Here is a 22,121-nt window from a genome sequence, read left to right on the forward strand (position 1 = left end):
TTCATTTGAGGAGGAAAACAACTGCAGCTTGAAAACTGTGCTGTTATTCCTTTTGCATGAAGACCAGTATCTACAGTTAGCCATTTTACTACTACCCTTTTTATATGAAATCCTAAATGCATTTTAGAATTTCTAATTTTCCCATACAGACTCACAACATAGCACCCTCTGGTGCACATATTACAGTGAAAGATTAGAACTATTAAGGAGGATTGTGTTCACTTTCTGGTAGACATTTCCCAGAGATGAATTTCAATATTTAGATATACAACAGAAACATAATGATTTAAATAGATCATCTTGCCCTTCAAGATAAGTAGGTAATTTTGTTTTGCAAAATTCTTGCAGGAAGTTTAATTCATTTATTTGAAGATTAAAGGAGTCTTTCTTCATATAGGATTGTTGTTTCTACACACTCAGGACACAGAAAATGTTGTTCCATGGTTATTATTCTGAGATAAACTCCAAGAATTGCATGTGATGTCAAGCATACTCCATCTGCTAACAGCTCACATTTTTCCTCACTGCAATATTTGACTCCCCACCCCAACCCCAAATTCAAAGACTGAATGAAGACTACCATAGATGATTCCCTTATTTTCAAAATGGTGGGAGGGGTTTTTTGTTTGCATGGTCAGCATACAGAAATTGTTCCACAGTTGTTGTTCCGCCTGATGGTAGGGCCGGCTCTGCTTATATTACAGCTTGCACATTGAGTTAATGATGCTCATGGTAATGGTAGCTGGCTCTCACATAGCAGAAGTAACCCCCCTGTAGCATGAGCTAAGGTCTCATTTGACAAAGGACACAATGTGATGGCCTGTGATGGTACCTCACTGTAGTAGCTCTTGAAGTTTATGTTTATACACCAGTTCATCAGATCCAAGAATTAGGCTGCATGATACGTGAATCACTTTTTATTTAGGTAAATAATAATAATACATGAGAGGTATTACAATAAATAATTTGCCACAAAATGTAGTGACAACTATTGATGTTATTAAAAGAGGATTGGGGGGGGGGACTATTGTCCGGGGCTGGTTTTAGGCAGTTTTATTGTAAGGGATTCTTATTATATTATATTATATTAATTGTGATTACTTTTGTGGATTGCACACCACTTTGAGCGGCAACTCTCCTAATAAGAGACACAAAAGTTTTGTAAAATAAATAAATACGGCTATATGGTGCCTTCAGGGTTAGAGGAAGCATGTCTGGGTATCAGCTGGTGGGAAGCAACATGGGAGAATTCTATTGCCCTCCTGTCCTGTTTCCTGGAGATATTTGGTTGGTCAACTAATAATAATAATAATAATAATAATAATAATAATAATAATAATAATAGAACAGATATTGAGTGGATCGTGTCTGCCACCAAGAACATGTGCTAAATCATTTTGTATGGGACTTCTGATAGACGGAAGGAGGGTTGCTCACGATTATCTGTAAAATATAATATAATATTCTCCGGACTTGCAGCCACAGTGCACAAATCTTCAGCTGAAAATTTGAAAAATCCCTTTACCAGAAGCCATTAAAACAACAAATAATTTAACGAAAGAAAACCATTTTTCTTTCATATTGAAGTTATTTGTATCCAAGATCAATGCCATGGATGCCAAACTTTCATATAAGGCTGCTTCAGAGACAGATTTTTTTAAACTCACACTGATGGAGCCAGTACCTCTAACAGAGCATGCTCTTTGGAATTCCTCTATATCACATCCCCACCTCTCATGCATTTCCCAAGATGCTTCAATGTCGTTCTGAAATGGTTCACATTTTTCAGAGCAGTCATACTCAAGGACAGCAATAAGATATAAAGCTAGGGTTGTAACTGGAGGTTACATTGATTGGAGGAGTTGGCAAGTACCAAAATAATCAATACTCAGGCAATTAATGGGTCTCTAAGCCTTCCATGTGTTTGGATATACTATATTTGATGCTGGTTGGTTGGGTTCCTTGTTGATACAATTTTTCAAGACTGTTCATGGAAGATGCATAGGTATGCCAAGATACTGCCTTTTCTTTTCTAGAAATGATCTAAAAAACTGTAGCCATAAAGGCTGGGAAGGATCCGCCAGATTATAAAATGCCTACTCAAACTCTTAATATGGTAATTTTCAATATAGCTTTAACTTTTAGAAGTTAAATAAATTAAATAATTAGCATGTCCAATTCATCCTAGAGCACAGTTGCATAGGATTTTCCTTTTCACTACTAATTTTGTGTTCACTTGCTTAACTGAACATTATTTGTTTAATTGTTTAATTTCTATCTCACCTTTTAACAATCTTTGATCCCAGGGTAGGTTACACCAATGCAACAAAAATCCATTAATGTAACATGAAATAAAATTGAGCTTCATTCTGCCACTACTCCAGAAATATAAAACGGGCCTCACCATCAGTCTCCCCTGCCCCCAGCTACCAAAAGCCCAGACAAAAAGGCGAGACTTTAGATGACACAAAATCTACATAGTGTTTGTGCCAGCTGTGTCTCAGTGAAGAGGGCATTCCACAAATATAGTCTGCCACCAAGAAGATCCTCTTCCAGACTACTGAACAATGGACTTTGCTGGGCAATGGAATAACAGGGACCACCATGGTAGATCTTAAATTTGAAGTTATGGACTACCATACATGTTGGGTCAGTGATTGTGTGTGTGGTGTATTGAGTGATGTGCTGAGACAGTTCTGTGGTTGTTTTGAAGCCCAGAGCTGGCCCAGTCAAGATGACTCTGATGTGGATGTTGAAATCTCTTTTTACCACTGTCTGGGGTTTTTCCAGCACTACTCTTGAAGCCACCTCTGTCAGTTCAGGGAGGGAGACATCTGGGAAGTGGGATGGATGATAACCAGCCAAATCCCCACTGCGTCTCTCTGACACAACACCAGAAACGAGCTCTTCAATCTGCCTGCCCATGAACTGGACTGGTCTCCCTGTGAAATATATAAAATATTCTTGGATGATAGTGACACCCTCACCCCCAACCTAGCTTATGTTTTTGCTGCACCAATTATTAGCAATGTCCCCCCCCCCACCTTGTTTTTATATATTGCTTGTTTGGTGAATTTAATGTAATCCTACAATGACAAGTGGGGCTCTCCATATTTTGCTAGGGCACATTGAATAGGAATTCTCCACACTTTCAGAGGACAGAAAATGAGTCATGGACAGCTCCATGTTTGGCCTAGTGCCCAAGTTTCAGGGACTAAACCTAGTGTCTGCTGGTTTCATGTGCTCCAAAAATCAGCTTCCATTTTTGGTCAATGGAACCATATCAGAACCCCATGAATTCTTCTATAAGCATATTAGAGAAAGGATATTGAGTGGTACACAACTAAGGTTTAGTCAGAGAATAGACCTATTGAGATTAATGCACCTATCTTTGCCATGTTCCTTAATTTCAATGGGTCTACTCTGAGTTAAACTTCAACTGAATGATGTTACAGATGTCATAATTAATGGCATGTTGCAGACAACATAATTAATACTGCTTCCAATAGTAATGATGATGATGTGAATAACTACAAATAGCAATACTTACTGAATTTTAAAAGTTATAAATTACACTCATTTTAATAAATCGATGGCGTTTAAAAGTGCTTTTCTTATACCTTCTTCTAGTTGCTATGAGCAGGATTTACCGTATGAGCCCTGTGCAAGGTGTTCTGCTTCTCTTCTTCCTTGCCCCCCAAAATTGGTTTAGTGTGTATGTGGGAGAACCCCAGAATGGCACATTGGAGGGGGGGATCGTTCTGTCTGGCAAGCAGCGACATTTGTACTGACAAGATGTTTATCTACTCTACACTCCTTTTTCCTTAGCAAGGATTCAGATTTTTTACACCCCGGCCCTGCCTTTGGTAGACAGCTGTCGGTTGCCATTATAAATGATAATAATCTGGAGAGCTTCTCTCTCACACACAGTTCTATTCACTTTACTTTTCTGCACCATACATTTTCAAAATCTTAATATATCATGTCAGAAAAATTAGCCTTGTTTCACATTGTCTAGCAAACAGTGAGTGGTGCTGCAAAGCAGCATAGGAAGCAAAGAGACACGATTACCAGAAGCTCAGCTGGGCAGAAGCAGTGGAAGGGAGGGGGGAAGAGAATATGATCCTTTTTCGTCGTACAAAAGTGGCAGACTGGCTGTTCTGTAGCAAGTAAAGAGACTTTGTCACTCACTGAAACCTGTCACCTTATGCTGTGATATTGCAGGGGCCTGCCTGACAGGTCAGACCTAATGAGAAGAATAAGAATGTGGATACTGCAGACAGGGAGGCACAGAGAAGCAGCTTTTGTTTCCTTCAGGGAAATCCTTTCATGGGAAGAGTGTCCACACTTTCATACAGCTGTTGTACAGGACAGATATTTGAGAAATTAGAGCTGGGAAATGCCAGAAGTATTGGGAGCTTGCAGAGTCTACTGATGGAGAAATGTAGACTTCAGACAGAGGGCTGGAAACACCAGCAAGAAGGAATATAACTTCCAGAAGAACAAAGCCTGCCCTCCGTATCCTAGGTCTTGTAACTGCTTAGGCACGTTTAGTTCTTTCAAATCTAAGTATAACGTTGAGCAAAACTGGATGATTCACTAAACATGCATGCAACACAGGGGTAGCTAAAAAAAAGTTGGCATTCACTCTGTCCACTCACCAGGGGCCATATGCGCATGGTGGATGTGACCACCCCACAACTCTCATGTACACCTTTTGCACACACACAACACACATTCCCCCTCCTCTGCTGATTTGTGCAGATCAGCTGAGAAGGAGGCTCATCATGCATGCACCACAACTAACTGGCTTGCAACTAACTTTCTACTCCTTTCTTTTATCATCTTTACTTCCTGTCTGTAGGCTACAGTGACACACAAGTTCCAACACATTCCTAAATATAGGTGAAAAGACACACACTCCTTCATTTGTTTGTTTGTTGCTTATGGGCATATTTCATTGGGCAGGTAGAAACCAGACTTCCTGGTGCATTACACTGTACATGGTCAGTGTACAATCATCACTGGTCAGAGCCAGATCTAGAAGTATATGTTCCAGGTTCAGGGCTTGGTCCACAATTCAGTAATTGAATATTAATCAGAGCTTATGCTTGCTCATGCAAGCATCGTGTTCACTCCCAATTGCAAAGCAATCTCTGGTACAAAGCTCCCAGGAAGGCTGGTCCGCTCAAATCCATTTTGAAGGAGACTGTTCAATCCATGTAGATTGGTAACGTTACAAATAGAGCAATAGAAAAGCAAAGTAATGTAAGTAACCAAAAAGACAAAAAAAAAAAAAAATTAACCCAGAGGAACTTCAAATGAGGGTTAACTGAATGATATACTATAACATATTATCATTTTAGAATGTGCATATAGGATTAAAATAATTTTTAGTATAAAATCTTTGCACAGTGAGTTAAAGCCTTTAAAGATAAATCTACCATATTGTACCTAAAAATACCCGAGGTTAATGAATGAATTCTAAAAGGGCTTGTCTCAGCTATCTCAACATTTACTACACTCATACCAGTGAAATGCAGTTTGGCGATGACAGGAAAGGAGTTGCTTAAAATTTATACAAAGGATCAAACGAGATCACAATACTGCAAATAATTAGATGCATCAAAGTGACAAGGGACAAAATCCTGTAAGTATTTAACATGGTTCGTCACGTACGATGCTTTAAATGTCATTTTTCATTCAAACCAGAAGAAACAACTGCATTTAATGTAAATATCCAGAAGTATGATCTCTGCAGCTATAATAAATCCAAGTCCACTATGGCTTCCTTTTTTGAATCCTGTTGCCACACTTTGGATGGGAGAGGGAAGGGCAAGCAATGCAGTCTTCCTGTTCTAGGAGGCATGCTGTGGTGAATTCATCCCAAACAGCGGCAAATGGTTCAATGCAACGCCACTCCCTCTCACAGAACAAGAGAGTAGGTCCCATGATCATCAGCGACATGGATTCTTAGAGTCTAAATTCCACAACAAAGGGAGCAGGTATCTGCACAAAAGGTCTGCAATAACCTCATTGTGGCTCTGGTTTCCGAGGCGCAGTTTTGGACCTCTCCAATTACAGTTTATGAAAGGGAATAGGAGAGATTTATACACATGCACTCAGGCGCAAATACAAATGTGTATCTTTTTGACTGCAAGGTTATTTGTTGGGGGTGGTATGTGCACTTTTTTCCTTTTTTTGCAGTGACATAACTGGGAAGAGAAAAGCAGTTTACTCTCCCTGGTTTATATTAGACCTATTCTCAGCAGACAACCCAAAGTATTCAGACTTACCATGGGGGCTGCATAAAATACATGTGCACACTTATCAGATACAGACGTTAGGTTGAAGGGAGAACTGGGGTTATATCTCCCAAAGCAGCTTTCAGTTGTGCTTGTTCTAAGACTGCACAAATATAGACTTTGCTTTGCTTTGCTCCCCCCCCCCACCCTAGATTATTTAAAAAGTTTTTGTCAGTGGTCCCCAAGCCTACAATAATAATAAATTTAGCACAACTATCCTGCAGTGTAGTATTTTTTTGTTGAACACACAGTAACAGATGTCAAGGAGGCCCTTGTGTGACACCGTTTGATAGTCTGCTTTCCTAAGGAACAAAACATCTGCTATTAGGTATTTAATAGCGCAGAGCTGCATTTTTTCACCTTTTAGACTGAATGACGTATGGAAGGGAAGTTGGCTTGACTGTACTGATATGTCAGCCTCCTTCCGCTGTGCTATTAGAGACTGTCAAGGAAAAAGTCTGGAGGCTTGTAATGTCGCACATTGAGTAAGAGCTCTTCAGTGTTTTTCTGCTAACAATTCCCAACATGTGAGCAGCAAACCACTTTTCACCTGGGTATTAGGCAGTCTTTGCACTGTATGTTCTTGCCTGTGGAGGCGGATCGCCTCATGTTTTCTCCACCTCTGCTAGCGCACCAAAGGGACTCTGAAACATGTGCTCTCCCTTAGCCAAAGTGCCATCAATATCATCTACATCTAACAAAAGATAAACTCTGAAACTTGCTATACTTGAATAAGTAGATCAATAAAATAATTCTGTTACACAAACACACACACACTTGCTTCGTTCCCCCTTCACCACACACAACAAGGCAGTGAGTGGCCCACCATGGTTCTATGTTGAAGTACTTTTGTACTTTCACTTGGGATGAAAGCCGCCCTGGTTTAGAGCACAAAACTGACCAATCCACTGAAGTGAGTGAAAAGCTGTTGGAGCAAAGTAACTCTGTGTGTGGATAAGAGCCCTGCAGCAGATCACTGGATTACGTCATGTGCCGAACTCTAGGAATGTTTCTGAAACAGCTGGTATAAGGGAGCTCAGATATGCCAGGAGAATGCTGAAATGAAACTTATTTTAATAGATCATACTCTCTCCAGCTAACTGCCTTCTGTAATTTCTTTATTAATCAAATGACATCATTATCCATTGATCTAATTTAACTTGAGGTGTGTGCATGTATGTATATCTCTGGCATATATATATATATATATATATATATATATATATATATATATGCAGGTTTTGGTGTCTTCGGGTGTCTTCCCGTGTAAGAGTTGGGGTGTCTAGGCGACGTTTCGACGAGGTCTCACTCGTCATCTTCAGGCTGGTGCTTTCGGCTTCTTGTTACTGGAACAGAGCAGGATCTCAGTGTTTGAGTTCCTATAAATACTGTTGAGGGGGTGTGGTGTATAGCCTCCAACGTTCTGGGCAGAGAGGAAGTTCCCAGGTTAGTGTGTCTTTTCTTCTTTTGTTCATTAATTACTTGAGGGATATCTTGAGTGATTTCTTGAGTGATATTCTGAGTACCACTTAGGAGGGTCATTAGGTGTGGATTAGTTGCTAAAGCTTTCGTGTCTTGACCTCTTGACCTTGTGAAGAGTTTTTTCTGAGAAGATGGCTGTACTCTCTGTACTTCCTCTCTGCCCAGAACGTTGGAGGCTATACACCACACCCCCTCAACAGTATTTATAGGAACTCAAACACTGAGATCCTGCTCTGTTCCAGTAACAAGAATCCGAAAGCACCAGCCTGAAGATGACGAGTGAGACCTCGTCGAAACGTCGCCTAGACACCCCAACTCTTACACGGGAAGACACCCGAAGACACCAAAACCTGCATTCCTGTACCCGTGAAAATCTACGAAAGCATATATATATATATATATATATATATATATATATATATATATATATTCATAGCCATGGACATACAGAGATATACAACCAGCAAGGGACAAAAAGTTTTGATTTGAGTCATTCTCCCAGCACCTAACAAATTGCTTGACTCCCCACAAACCCACAAACGCCTTTTTATTATACATTCTAGTGGCTTAAGAGTTAAAGAAAGAAAAAGGGCCTTTCAAGCTTGGATCACTATGAGACTCAGTCTAACCATCATACCTAGAATACTAGTAGAAAATTAATAAGGTGGTTTTGGAGCAGATACATGACCCGCAGTGCAGTACGGAGGGCAAGAGTTCAAATATAAATAAATATGTATGGCTGTGCTTCTCCTTATCAGATAGGAGTGCTGTCTCGTAAGCAGTTTAGATGTAACAAAGTGGCATCTACAGTGCTTGCAAGACAGCAATCTTATTTGGAAAGATGTACCATAAACAACCATGCTGATTAAGGCTGGGATTTTTTTTTTTAAAGTCTAAATGGAAATAGAATTGAATCGCTTTTCTATGGGATTTCATTCTTTTTTAAAAACAAAACAAAACTCTGGCCCCTTGCCTGTTGCTAACCAAAGGACAATATAGGTATTAGATACATCATTTTTAAAAAGATCTATCTTTAGATCTTGAGGGTAATAGGTAAAACTTAATGAGCTTTCATTGGCCGTGTTAGTAATAATAAACTTGTTCTGTATAGTTTTCACCATGGCTTAGATTTCAGCTATTCTGTGCCCCTGTGCCAATTTAACATTGTACATATGCTTTACCTTTTTCATATGATCACATGTTCAAGTGCTTATCTAGAGCTTTTAGTAAGTGCTGATGATTACACATTCTCACTTAATCCATTCATTAATAATCCTCACCATCCTTCCAGGTACACATTCTCACCTAATCCGTTAATAAATAATCTATGTCGTCCTTCCAGTTGCAAAAGCTCAATATCACTTCAGTCTGCCCTGGCAATGAGTTCCTAAACAGACCAGCCCAGTTATCCATGCCCTGGTTAACTTCAAGGTTGGATTACTACAGCACTCTGTGTGTGCTACAGCCTTTGACTACAACTTTAAAACTGAAGTTAGTTAAGAACTATAACTGGTGCTGAGCAATGAGGTAATCATGGGCTTTTCCCTCTTACCTTTTATAGCTGTATGGCTGCTGTCCTCTCCCCTACCCAGACTTTGTGGCATGCTGCCACATGACATCATCACAACTTTCAGGGTGTCCTGGTTTTTACTTTTTGAAATATGGCAACCCTAAATATACTGGGGGTGGGTGGGGGTGGAATACTTTTTTAACATTTGTGCAAGACCTGGAATGGATTCTCAATATCTTCATTTGTGTGGCATGTGGCTCAGCATCATCCTGCTTTCTTTCTGGAGGGGGTAAGGATGGATGTGATTTTGGAGATGTCTGTTTCACACCACTTCCCTCTGAAGGGAAGTTTCTGATCTATTCAGTTCAAAGGATAGAGTTATGGCAGTTCATTGGTCTCATCCAGCAGGTTCTTTCTATGTTCTTACGGAGGAACATGATAGTACACCAGGGATGTGAATACAACAACAGACCTTTTTCTCAGATTGGGCACAGCCTACCATTAGTGTGAGACAGAAAACCACACTCACTCTGTAAGAACAGTGACCAAAGCTGCAGACAACCAGCTCCAAATTCACTCTTATGAACATCAAATCAAACACCATCTGCACCACTATAAATAATAAGTGCAGAAAAACTCCCATATCTCTCCTGTGCTAAAACAACAGCCTAAGCTTTCAAGTTCAGTTCTAAGTGCTGGTGCTTACCTCTTTATCCCTACAACGCCTAAGACCCAAGCACTTGTTGACCATCTTCCCCAGCACCAGTCACCTGGTAGCCAAGGTCTTCTTCACCTGAGGCATTCTTGCAGTCCTCCCACCTTCTGAGGTCCTGTAGGTGGCAACTGGATGGAGAGCCTGTGGAAGACTCTCCAGGGAAGTTTGCCTTGCACCTGCACTGCTATTTATTTATTTTTTTGTACCCAGTATAAACCTTTTTTATTCTCTTAGGCTTTTTATATATTTTTAAACCCTAGGAAAGCCCTGAGGACCATATAGGGAAAACCTATTCTTCACTTTAAAAGACTTCACCCTGATGCCAAGAACAATATCCCCTAGACTTGAAGCATCTGTTGTTGAAATGAACCAAAGCACCCCTAACTCCAAATTCCCCCTCCTTTCTCAAAGAATCATTATTAGTTCAGCAACTTAACAATATAAAGTTCTTTATATGCATCTAATTGCCTGTCACTGCTCCTTGCTCTAAACCCACAGCACAGCCACCAATACTACTTTCATGAAGTCTGGGAGAAAAGGCCCTGCCTGATATCTGGTAGCAACAGAGAGTGGGCTTTTCAAATCAGCATTTTCCTTTCAAAAGATCCCTTTGCCTACAAATGCAATCAACATTTATTTTTATTATATGCAGTTGTTACATGACTCTTATTATTAGTTCAGGCCTGACGTCAGCAATAAACAATAATAGGATTGTGAACTATTGCTCTTCCTAATAAAATTATGTTTCTTCTCTATATTATAAATCTAATAGCCGTTACATTGGCACCCATAAAGATATATCACTGGTTTACCTTTTTAATATAAATAGGGCATTACATGTCTCAACAGTAAATATTCAGATTTATTTTTATACATTAAGCATGACTGTGATTAGATCATGAGTGACTGGTAAGTAAACATGAAAAGTAAAATTAATAGCCAATTTGCCAGTCTTCCCCCACCCCTCATTTGCCTTATTCCGCTTACAGCGCAGACCCTTTTTTTTGGTCTGGAATAATTCTCCCACAATTCTGTAGGCATTTTAGCAGCAAGCCTGGAAGGCAAAGGCTTAAAAGTGGGAGGTCTGCCCAAATAACCAATGTTCATTTCCAGCTTGAGTCCAGTAAGATAAGGTAAATTCATACATCTTTCTCTTATAAGCAGACAGATGAGAACCTCAAACCTGAGGTCTCCTCAGATGAGGAGTAAAAGGAGAATGAATCTCCAGCAGATCTCCACAATGCCAGTGAGCCTAAGGAACCATTGGATCTGGATATCCCTGCCCTAGGACAGGAGGTGTCCCCAAATTTGGAATCCTGTGTACAGTTCTGGTCACTCATCTCTAAAGGAGATTCTTGAATTGGAAAAGATTCAGAAAAAGACAACGAAAATGATCAAGGGGGTGAAGCAACTCCCCTATGAGGAAAGATTGCAGGGTCTGGGACATCTTGGTTTAGAGAAGAGGCAAGTAAGAGGTGACATGACAGAAGTTTATAAAATTACGCATAACACGGAGAAAGTGGATACAAAAAGTTCTCTCTCTCTCTCTCTCTCTCTCTCTCTCTCTCTCTCATATAGCATTGAACTCATGAACACCCAGTGAAGCTGAATGTTCATAGATTGTTGAGGGTGGCAACATGAGAATGGGCATTTCCTGCCGTAGTGCCTCATTTGTGGGATAATCTCCCTAGGGAGGTTTGGCTGGCACCTTATACATCTTTAGGTACCAGGCACCTCCCTTTACCAAACTCACAACAGTATCTTCCTAACGCTCTGTATGCATGAGAAACAAATGACACAAACACAGAAGGGTCTTCTTCCTATGGACATAAGAACAGAAGAAGGCCTATCTGGCCTGACACCCTGTTTCCCACCATGGTCGTGTCAGCGAGCCAGGAGTTGGATTTCTCTTCATCAGGTCAGACTCTGAAGCTGAAGGGCATGCACAGTCATCCCCCAAAGGGGCTGCTAATAGATGAACCTGTGGGGTCAGTGCCCCCCCCCACTCCAGTCCAAGGACGTGATACTGTCATTCTCATACTCCAAGAACTCATAGAGGAGTTGCTTCAGTCCCCTCATCATTTTGGTCGCCTTTTTCTGCATCTTTTCCAGCTGCACAACATCCATTTTGAGATGAGATGAAGAGAAACATGTACAATATTCCAATGTGGTTGCATCATAGATTTGTGTAGAGGAATTATTATATGGGCTGTATTATTTCCAGTCGCTTTCCAAATGATATCTAGCATTGAATTCACCTTTTTGACAGCATCTGCACATTGTGTCTGTGTTATCACTGATTCCTTTGCTGGTCACCTACTACCAGTTTAGATCCCCATTAGTGTGCAATGCCCTCTATCTATGCATCAGGTATGAATGGCAAACTCACACAAAAGGAATATTATTGGTGACTGCTCACAAGCTTTGGGCCACTGGAGGGCTACAAAGGCTGAGCATGAATGTCTCTTTGTGGAGGGGATGTAAAAAGGTTTATTTGGCTGGTGATAGTTTTATTTCAGCAGTCACTGCAGTATTTTAATCTGTATACATCTTCTATATCTTACATGTGCTCAAAATGCAAAACACAGCGGCTCTCTGAGTTTGTGGTACAAATAGAATACAAAGAAAACTGCTTGCAAGAACTTGATTCTTCTACAGATTTATTAACATGACATAATTAACATGAGTTAATTAACATGAGATAAGCTTTGCAAACTTATTAGCACTTACAAACAGAGCAGAACTGATGAATACTTCAGTCTAGTTTTTAGCTTTAAAATATGCATTGTCTTAATTATTTTGCTTTTAACATACCTTTAGGAAAGTGACCTAAGTGAACTCAAATATTAGAGTGTCTTATTTCATTTCACTGGTTGACTTTCAGAACACATTCCCACTGTTGGTAAAAGCCTTTTAGATAAAGGGGAAAATAGCCCCCTGGCCAATTCATTGCATTACATTTTCATACACCCAAGTCTTCAAGTTGTGAAAAAGGTATTCAGCTGTGTGTTTTGTAATAGCTGGAAACTGCTCTGCTGGTGCACTTTTTCATTGCAACGTACATGAGTCAGATGAACTGAGATATGAAGACAATTTTTGATGCTGAGCTGAAGTGATTCCACTTCTTTCCTGAAGCTTTGCAACAACGGGCTTGCTTCCCTCACCATGACTTCCTGGAGTTGGACTCCTAAAAGACATATAGTAATGGAACAAGCAACAAATTCAGGGCCAAACCATGCATTACTTCTATTGTGTCCCACGTTCTCAAACGGGTATCCCAACGCACAGCAGGAAACACACAAGTTTCCACAGGAAAAAACAAATGTCCAGGGGCACATTGGTCATGTGAGTATGCACAGGGATCAGTGCAGATTGAAATTCCTGCTCTTTTTCACTGCAAACCAACTAAAATTAATCAGAACACACAGAGAAAGCTCTGCAGATTAATCAGGACTTAATTTGCTTTCCGAAAGCACCAAGACATGCAGAATGGCAAAGTACCTTCTGGAAAGAATTCTCAAGGTCCCCTGCCATCACATTCATTGCTATCCTTACTAGCAGCTTCAATAAATACCGGTAAATAAATAAACCTACATATGACCTAAAGAAGAACCTAATTTCAGTTTGAGAGCCAGTGTAAACAAAATATTTGCTCCGCATCTCTTCTCTTTCAGTGCAGGCTGTATGGGGGAGACACAATCTGAATCAAACCCTAGCATGGAGGTGGGGGGCTTTAAACCTTTGCCCCCTGCTGTGGTACCTATTCAGATTCAGGGCTCATGTCAGCAATCTGCATGTGGGGGCAGGGGGAGCTTCTACTGAGGCGATTTGGGACTATTTATTTTCCTATACAAATTCTCAGTACAAAGCCCCCAGTCTGAACTGGGATCATAGTGGAGGCAAAGGGCAAAAGCCCCCTACCCACATGCTTGTGTACTGATCCTGATTATTTTCTCTCTCTCTCTCTCTTCTCCCCCCACCCCGCCTTTCTGGCAATCTGAGTTTGAAAAAGGGTACACTTAAGGGCACAGCTACTGAGTGCATCTATAGGCCTCAGCAAACCAAATGCCTATGATAGGCAGCATTCTTTAATGAATGCATTGGAATGAAAAGGCTCGTTTCATTTCATTTTTTTATTTCCGACACCAATTACTCTCTGTAGTCTGACAGAAGTCATTTAATATCCTCCAACATTTTACATTAGAATCCAGAACATGGCTGCGTTCCCGGAGAGTCCTGTGACCCACGTGAAATCATGAAACCTCAAAATGTGCATTTGGGGGCAAAATGTGTGGGATCGTGACCTCACACGATATCGTGTGTTCGTGATCCCCCGTGTTTTGACCCCAAATGCATGTTCTGAGCCTCCGTGATTGTACATTTTTGGGTGCTGAGAGAACAGCTCCCAAAATCGGGATGCTCCGATTTTATCAGGGCAGTTGATGGATACGTCATTTCATCTTCACGCCCGAGTTTCAGATTTCATTATGAACCCTCACAAGTGGCCAAACTGGGTGAATGATTTGATCAATCTACCCCATGGGAAGCAAGCAGGACCTTGCCATGTATGGCATATGGGTGTGGGTGTGTAGTAAAATGTGTGGTAGAATGGGAGGTAAAATGATAGCCTTATATACTGGAAGGAGCGAAAACACGTGTTTCACATAGAGAGAAATGCTTAATCCCCTGCCTCTTAATAAGGCATCCAGGATGGCACAGCCCCCCTTCTTTGCCAACTCTGCAGTTTCTCCCTACAGAGAGACCTCTTCAGAATTCTCCCTTTCAGGACAGATGAGAAAAGGCAGACACAACTGATCTCAAGCCCCCTCCCCATCTCTGAAGAGAGAGGCCTTGCACTGTGTGCAAGAGACAACCCTCTCCCCCTCAGCTGCTCTCCTTGTAGAACAGGAAACTCTCATAGCCCCCGAGGGGAAGGCCAGAGCTGCCCCTTGGCTCCTAAATGGCTGCTTTCATCAGAAACCTTTTGGAATAAATGTGTCCAGGAGCACCCTGGGGCAATATTAGACATGAACGCTGCTATGATCTATTTAAGCATGTGTGAGATCTGTATAAATAAGCCCCTCAAACCCCCCTCCCCTTTCTTCTCTCTTTCTGTCTATGAACCCTGACTAATGTCTTGAATGAAATCTTTAAATGTTTGATTTCAAAGTAGAGGGTGAAGATTTTTTTCTTCTTCTTCCCTATCTGTAAAAGGGGGGGGGAGGAAGAGGTCATGTGGAGAATGTTGATTTTAAAAGGGGGGGGAGGCAAACCCATTGCGCCTACTTTCATGGGGGGAGGGGAATCCACAGAATGAGTCTTCAGCCTTGGCACCTGCTCCAGAACCTTCTTGATGAAGCAAAGGTTGTCTTCATTAAGAGCATTAATATTCATGCAGCATGGTAATTTTGACACAGAAAAGGTCTCTGTAACCTTTTCTTGTGTGAGAATTTTTTACTTCTCAAGGAAATTACAGTCCAGCAATGACTTAATTAATGCTGGGTTTCTTCAGCGGGTTTTGAAAAGCTGTCAGTTTAGGCTTGCCGTAGCTGTCAACCGAGGTGAAGTCTCCGGCTAGATAGATTGAAGGGAGGGAGGGAAAATATCCAAGTTCTAACATGGATCCATGTTGGGGCGGGGGGAGAGAAGGGGGGAAGTCACCTACCTTTCTGGCGTTAGCTTTAATTAGCAACCTGCTTGCCTTAATGCGAGGTCATTTAATATTGGTCTGTAGTACATAGTCTGAATTAAATAACCAATTTTTCAGCCACTTTATCATTTCTATTGTTTTCATTCAAGCATCTGTTTCTCCTAATTTGTTTCAGTGGATAACACCCCTTCTATCTTGCTGGGAGAAGCCGTCTGATTTAAATGAGAGATTCACTTAAGGGGGAAAAATAGCAACGAGGGTGGAGCAATATTTTGTCTTAAAACTGTCCATCAAAAGGTAACACAGGACCAAAGAAGAGCGTCGGCAAATGATGTTTATAAATCAAAGCCCACTCTCTTTCCCTCTACACATTTTGACTTTGATCAGAATACAGTATGCTAGTCATTGATTAAGCTACCAAGATGTCTGTATAGATTATTTAAACGGTAGAAAATTACCAAGAATATATATATTTTTTAAGTGCTGTTTTGGGAGATTTGATGGAAACTATACTCTAGTCCTACCCTGCCCCTTTCCATTTTTATCTCCACTCTCCAGACAAGTGTGAACGGGTGTCTGCAGTTAACCGGAGCTTTGGAATACATTAGACACTGCACCACTTCTGACTTATCCCTGCTGCACAAGGTTCGTTTTGCTGCACGGTTGTGGAGCAAAGTGAAACTACAGCCTGCCATTTCAAATACCTTCCAGGCTTTGCTCGGAAGTTGAATGCCTTGGTGCGGCTAGGCATAGCTAAAGTACCGGTAGGTGCCCGGCAAAGGCAGTTCTGCTAATAATCTCACCACAGGAACCACACTCAATTTTTTTTAAAAAATATGACATGACATAAACCAGCTGGTTACAATAGTAAGAGTAAAAATAAAGCAAGGTTTAGAGGAATTCATGATGTTAAGAGCCAATGTGGTCCACAAAGCAGTGTAGGGGCTGGTTTGAGTAACTGAGTTCTTCCTAGTCTTGGACTTGCAGGGTAGCTTTGAACAAATCATATCATTGAGCAAATACTTTGCTTTCAGCCTATCAAATTGCTTTGTGCCACTGGCAACCAAGCCCATCCACCACCATCACCACACCTGTATTAAATGGCAGAGGAAGGTAATATTGGGATTATTGTGGGCCTCACAGACTTCACATTGCGATATTGGACCCAAAGAACGGGCATTCAAGCAGAAACACACCCGCACACATTTTTATATAGTTTCTTGTCTGTGTAATAATTAATAAATAAATAAATAAATAAATAAGTTACCCAACACAACTGTAGGCAACTTAACAATTAAAACTACACATACAGTGCTACAAGTACTAATGTTTAATATACTTTAATTAAACACTGTGAAAGAAACACCTAAAGCAAGACCCCACTTGGAGCAAAAGTCTAAAAAAACACAAAATCCCCACCCAAAAATAACAATCCCAATGGGCAATATTAAACTACTGGTTGGCATTGGGGACACTTAAAAACCCGAAGAACAAACAGTGCTTCTCCTATGGGAGAACAGTGAATGGTCTCCCAGGATTTTATGTTTAATGATTACAAGACAGAGACTGTAAAGCAGTTGGCTCAAAGGAAATACTGTTATATACACAATCTGCAATAGCACAGCACAGATCCATGATGTGGCCTTATTGTATTTTAGTAATTAGATGCTACTTTGGGGGGGGGGCACGCTGATAAGGTTCATGTAGTTATACAAATAATGGTCACTCCCCTGAATGTATACAATCTGAAGCTGTTATCCTGTCTACCATGGGCTAAGTACATAATGGGAAATCTGTGATATGATTTTCTATTGTTTTGTTTTGTTTTAAAAAGAATGGTTGCCTTACATTGGGGGTTCCGTTGAAGTGATAGGGAAGTGGGTTTAAATATGTCCTTGTGTCATCCCCTTCTGAAAATATTTGCCCAATTTGTAAACTGCTTTGAGGTTTTTCTTTTACAATCAAGCGGTGTATACATTTTATGAAATAAATAAATAAATAAACAGCACAAAACATATAAGTACTAGTGTGTTTTTCTGCAAAGGTCAAATAGTAGTTGTGAGTCTGTTTTGCAGAGGAAGTGGGGAAGGGTATTATATCTCTTCCCCAGTGCCACAGTCCTGATATTCTCCTCCTCCTGCTAATGCAGCTCACAAAAACAGCGGGACACCTGATTATGGATCTTCCACAGCTACATGCATTTCCGTCCTTAGACCCATCTGAAATCAGCAAAACTGAACAGCCTTGGTGTAAAATGCAATGACACTTTGAAAGCTCAGAGAAAAACTGAATGTGTATCAGAGCATTGTATGAATTGTTAGTACACATCTGGTAAAATGTCTGTGGGCTTGTATACATACACATAAATGCACACACACACATAGGAATTCTGAAAAATTGATATTTTATTCAAATTATAAAGCACATTTTCTTTCTTAGATTAATAAAGTACAGATCTCACTGGAGTTGTCTATTACTTTATAACCTCCCAATGGACCACTGTAACATGGGGGCACTCTTAGAACCCCCTGGAAACTTCACGAGGTGCAGAATGTGGATGTTTTGTTATTGCTGAGCGTCAGCTATAGCTGACCCATTAAACTTATCCTCCACAGGCTGCACTGACTCCCACTTTCCACAAGCACAATAAGATGGCTAACCAGCTCTAAGCCAAGGCAAATGGGTGCTAATTCACACAGAGCTCTGCTGATTAATTCCAACTGAACCCAGAAGCAAAAGACTTAATTTCACCCTTTTTAACTATTCCTATATTCAACAAGCTGGTAGCAAGGCAAATGGTACACTGGCTCTGGTTTTCAAATTTCAATATGCAGTAAAGACATATTGATGGTTTATGCTGATTTCTAGAAGGTGGGCCTTTGCCGCTTTAAATTTCAGTTTAGGAAGTGTTTCCACAGTTGATCAGAAATGCATATTAAAAATAAGTTTAAACACAGAGAGATTTTGTAAATGCAAACTGCATGAAAAATTGCAGCACTACAACTGAACAGAATTGTTTTGCAGGAGGAGGGCCATAGTTTCAGTAACAGAGCATCTGTTTTGCATGCAAAACATCTCAGGTTCAAGTCCTGACATCTCCTGGTAGGACCAGAAATGCCACCCATCTGAAATCCTGGCGAACCACTGCCAATCAGTGTGGACAGTATAGAGCTAAAAGGACAAATGCTCCGACTTGGTGTAAGGCAGCTCCCTATGTTCCTATCTGAAAAGGATATTGTATACCTTCCCTTTTGCACCCTAGCTGAGTGCAAATTCTCAAGACTTATGCCAAATTCAATCTCCACACTATCATGCTTTTTTGAACATGCATATAGATCCATGAACCAAAATGATAATTCCCTGGAAATATATAATCAGTGCAGACACAGATTATTTACACTGCTGTGAAGGATTTCCATAGTGCTCCTTATCAGTCCTTCCACTATCTTGGAAGGAAGTCACATTAATTTTAGTTAAGGCTGACTCGCAAGCAACCATGTACCTATGCAAATTCTTCTGAGTTCCATGGGGTTTACTCCCAAGGGTTCTTAGTTTGTCCTCACCTTAAGAATGAAAGGAAGTAAAATGGAGATGCTCAAAGGCCTTTTTTATTATTTTAACACCACATGCTGTGGAATTTGTTTCCCCCTCATAATCCTGCACATACACATTGCAATCTGCTTGCTTTAAAGAATATCTCATAGCGCCACAGACAAACAGTGAGAGCTGTATTTTTAATGTCATTACATAACAAAATAAATATTTTATCTTTCCTGTGCATAATAGAGTAATTAGACAGCACAGCGTATTGGATTAGCACACATCAGTGATGCATATTAATCACAGAATGGAGACAGAGCACTATGAGATGCAACAGAAGCTCGGTGAGTACCCATTTATACACAAACGGAAAAATAATAGTCTTTCTATTTCAGATGGCATGACATTTTATATGTAAATGTTAATTTTGTTTGCCACTTGGGAGGAGCCACTTAGCTTACCATAGACCACATGATCTGCATGTACACGCCCCACATTTACTGACCAGCATCTCTAGTTAATAATAATAATAATAATAATAATAATAATAATAATAATAATAATAATATTTTATTTATATCCCGCCCTCCCCAGCCGAAGCCGGGCTCAGGGCGGCTAACAACAATCAAATAATCAAACAGTCAAATAGTCACACAATCTAAAAATATTTCATTATAAAAATTAATTAAATCAAATTGATAGTTAAGAGGATCTGAGTAGTAGCCTGGCTAGCAAAGACCTCTGTCTGCTTCCAGATGACAGTGTGATCTATCTTGGAAAAGTACTCAGAAATTACAACTGGTTCACAATGCAGCTGCCAGATTATTTGACCAGATAGGTAACAGGAACGTCCATTTGCAAACAGTTGCACTAGCTCACTATATGGTTTCTAGGCTCAATTCAAGGTGGTGGCATAGTAGCATTAAACTTGAAAGCACTGAACCATCTAGGATATCTGCAGATCCACCTATCTATTGTTAACACTCCCCATCAAAGGCTCTGCCTTGGATCCCCTAAACCAGTGTTTCTCAAACTTGGATCCCCAGCTGTTGTTGGACTACAACTCCCATCGTCCCTGACCACTGGTCCTGCTAGCTAGGGATGATGAGAGTTGTAGTCCAACAACAGCTGGGGACCCAAGTTTGAGAAGCACAGCAAACACCTGAGACACAGCGGTTGGGGGTGTCTATCTTTAACAAGACATTTTCAGCCTTGGCCCCAAGGCTTTGGAAGTCTACTCTGCCCCCTCTTTGTTGGCTTTTCAGTGCCATATTATGCTAGTTTTATTTCACTGAGGAGCATCTCTGAAGTTCAGCAAGCTCCTGGCTTTCCTGTGCTGCTGCAAAGTATTGTGTGAAAATGGTTTTATTGCCAGTGTATCTTTCCTTTTCATCAAGCAGTTTGTACATTTTATGCATTGTTTTTACTGTTGAGGGATCTATGCCGAAAACACACAATTTAAATGCTTTCAATACATAATCAGAGTAGATTGGCTGCTGATTTTATTGAGTAAAGGCAGCTTGTTGTGTGCCTTACGGATGCCATGACAAACATCATTGACTTTTTACGATATACAGAACAAGTGGGACCAGCCACAAACGTTCCTGTGCTTTCTCTACACTGAAAAAGGGCGCTACTTTCCAGCACTCCATTCAGCCTAGATCAGGAACCTTGAACTTCTGTTCAGTCCCTTTGACAGTAGCAGGGAGCTTCAGGCTTGGGAATGAAATAAAGGAATACATTTAGTTAGCTGTGCCTAAAGAGGGTTTGCAGGCAACATAGACCACCCTAATTCCTCCCTCCACATTTATTATAACCTGTCTTCCACTGCCCTTCATTTTCCATCCCCCCACCAGATGACATACACACATTCCATATCTTAAACTGTTCTTAGCCATAGACTTGAGGGGTAGACACTTGCCCTCTTCAAGAGAGTTTACAAAAAACATGTCAGGACTCCAGTTGGGAAGAATGATGAGGGAGTGTTCATGACTGGTTTCTTGGTTGTAAGGTGGCTTCTAAGTACATCCAGCTAAATAACTCTAGGAGCCCTCTTCAGACTTTTCCACTCAACACGGGAAGGTTGGAGATGGAGGGGATATGCACAGCATGGGTGTCTCTCACATGCTCATTTTCAGCACCTGAAGATGGCTCCAGCCTTAACTGCTGATTCCTTTATACCTGCTTCTCTACCTCCTCCAAGGACAAGATGGTGGCCTCATGTGCCTTCAGACCCTACTCTGAGAACCAAGTTCTGAATAAATAGAAATTGACAGGAATGGTGGGTAGTTCTGCTCTTCTACCTTCTCTCTCTTTTTCAAGTTACATAGAAATGAATTAATTTACAGACAAAAATAATAATAATAAATAAATAATAATAATAATAATAATAATAATAATAATAATAATAATAATAATAATAATAATAATTCCAGTAGCACCTTAAAAAGGTAAAGGGACCCCTGACCATTAGGTCCAGTCATGACCAACTCTGGGGTTGTGGCGCTCATCTCGCTTGATTGGCCGAAGGAGCCAGTGTACAGCTTCCGGGTCATGTGGCCAGCATGACTAAGCTGCTTCTGGCGAACCAGAGCAGTGCACGGAAACGCCGTTTACCTTCCCACCGGAGTGGTACCTATTTATCTACTTGCACTTTGATGTGCTTTCGAACTGCTAGGTTGGCAGGAGCAGGGACCGAGCAATGGGAGCTCATCCCTTCGCGGGGATTCAAACCACTGACCTTCTGATCAGCAAGTCCTAGGCTCTGTAGTTTAACCCACAGCGCCACCCACGTCCCTGAAGAAGTATCTGAAGAAATGTGTATGCACACGAAAGCTCATACCAATAACTAACTCAGTTGGTCTCTAAGGTGTTACTGGAAGGAATATTTATATTTATATTTATTTTGTTTTGACTATG

General features: G+C 40.7%; 1 long non-coding RNA gene across 2 annotated transcripts in view; it reads left to right on the forward strand.

The window, feature by feature from the left end:
• LOC308593467 overlaps positions 1-22,121 on the forward strand; it is a 138,235-nt gene that overhangs the window by 32,440 nt on the left and 83,674 nt on the right. For both annotated transcript variants that reach the window (XR_014010960.1, XR_014010961.1), the window contains exon 3: positions 19,449-19,546. This is a non-coding gene — a long non-coding RNA (uncharacterized lncRNA). The remainder of the gene's footprint in view (positions 1-19,448; positions 19,547-22,121) is intronic.

The sequence above is a fragment of the Podarcis bocagei genome, assembly GCF_964188305.1.
Source record: "Podarcis bocagei genome assembly, chromosome: 8".
In the NCBI taxonomy this organism is placed as follows: Eukaryota; Metazoa; Chordata; class Lepidosauria; order Squamata; family Lacertidae; genus Podarcis; species Podarcis bocagei.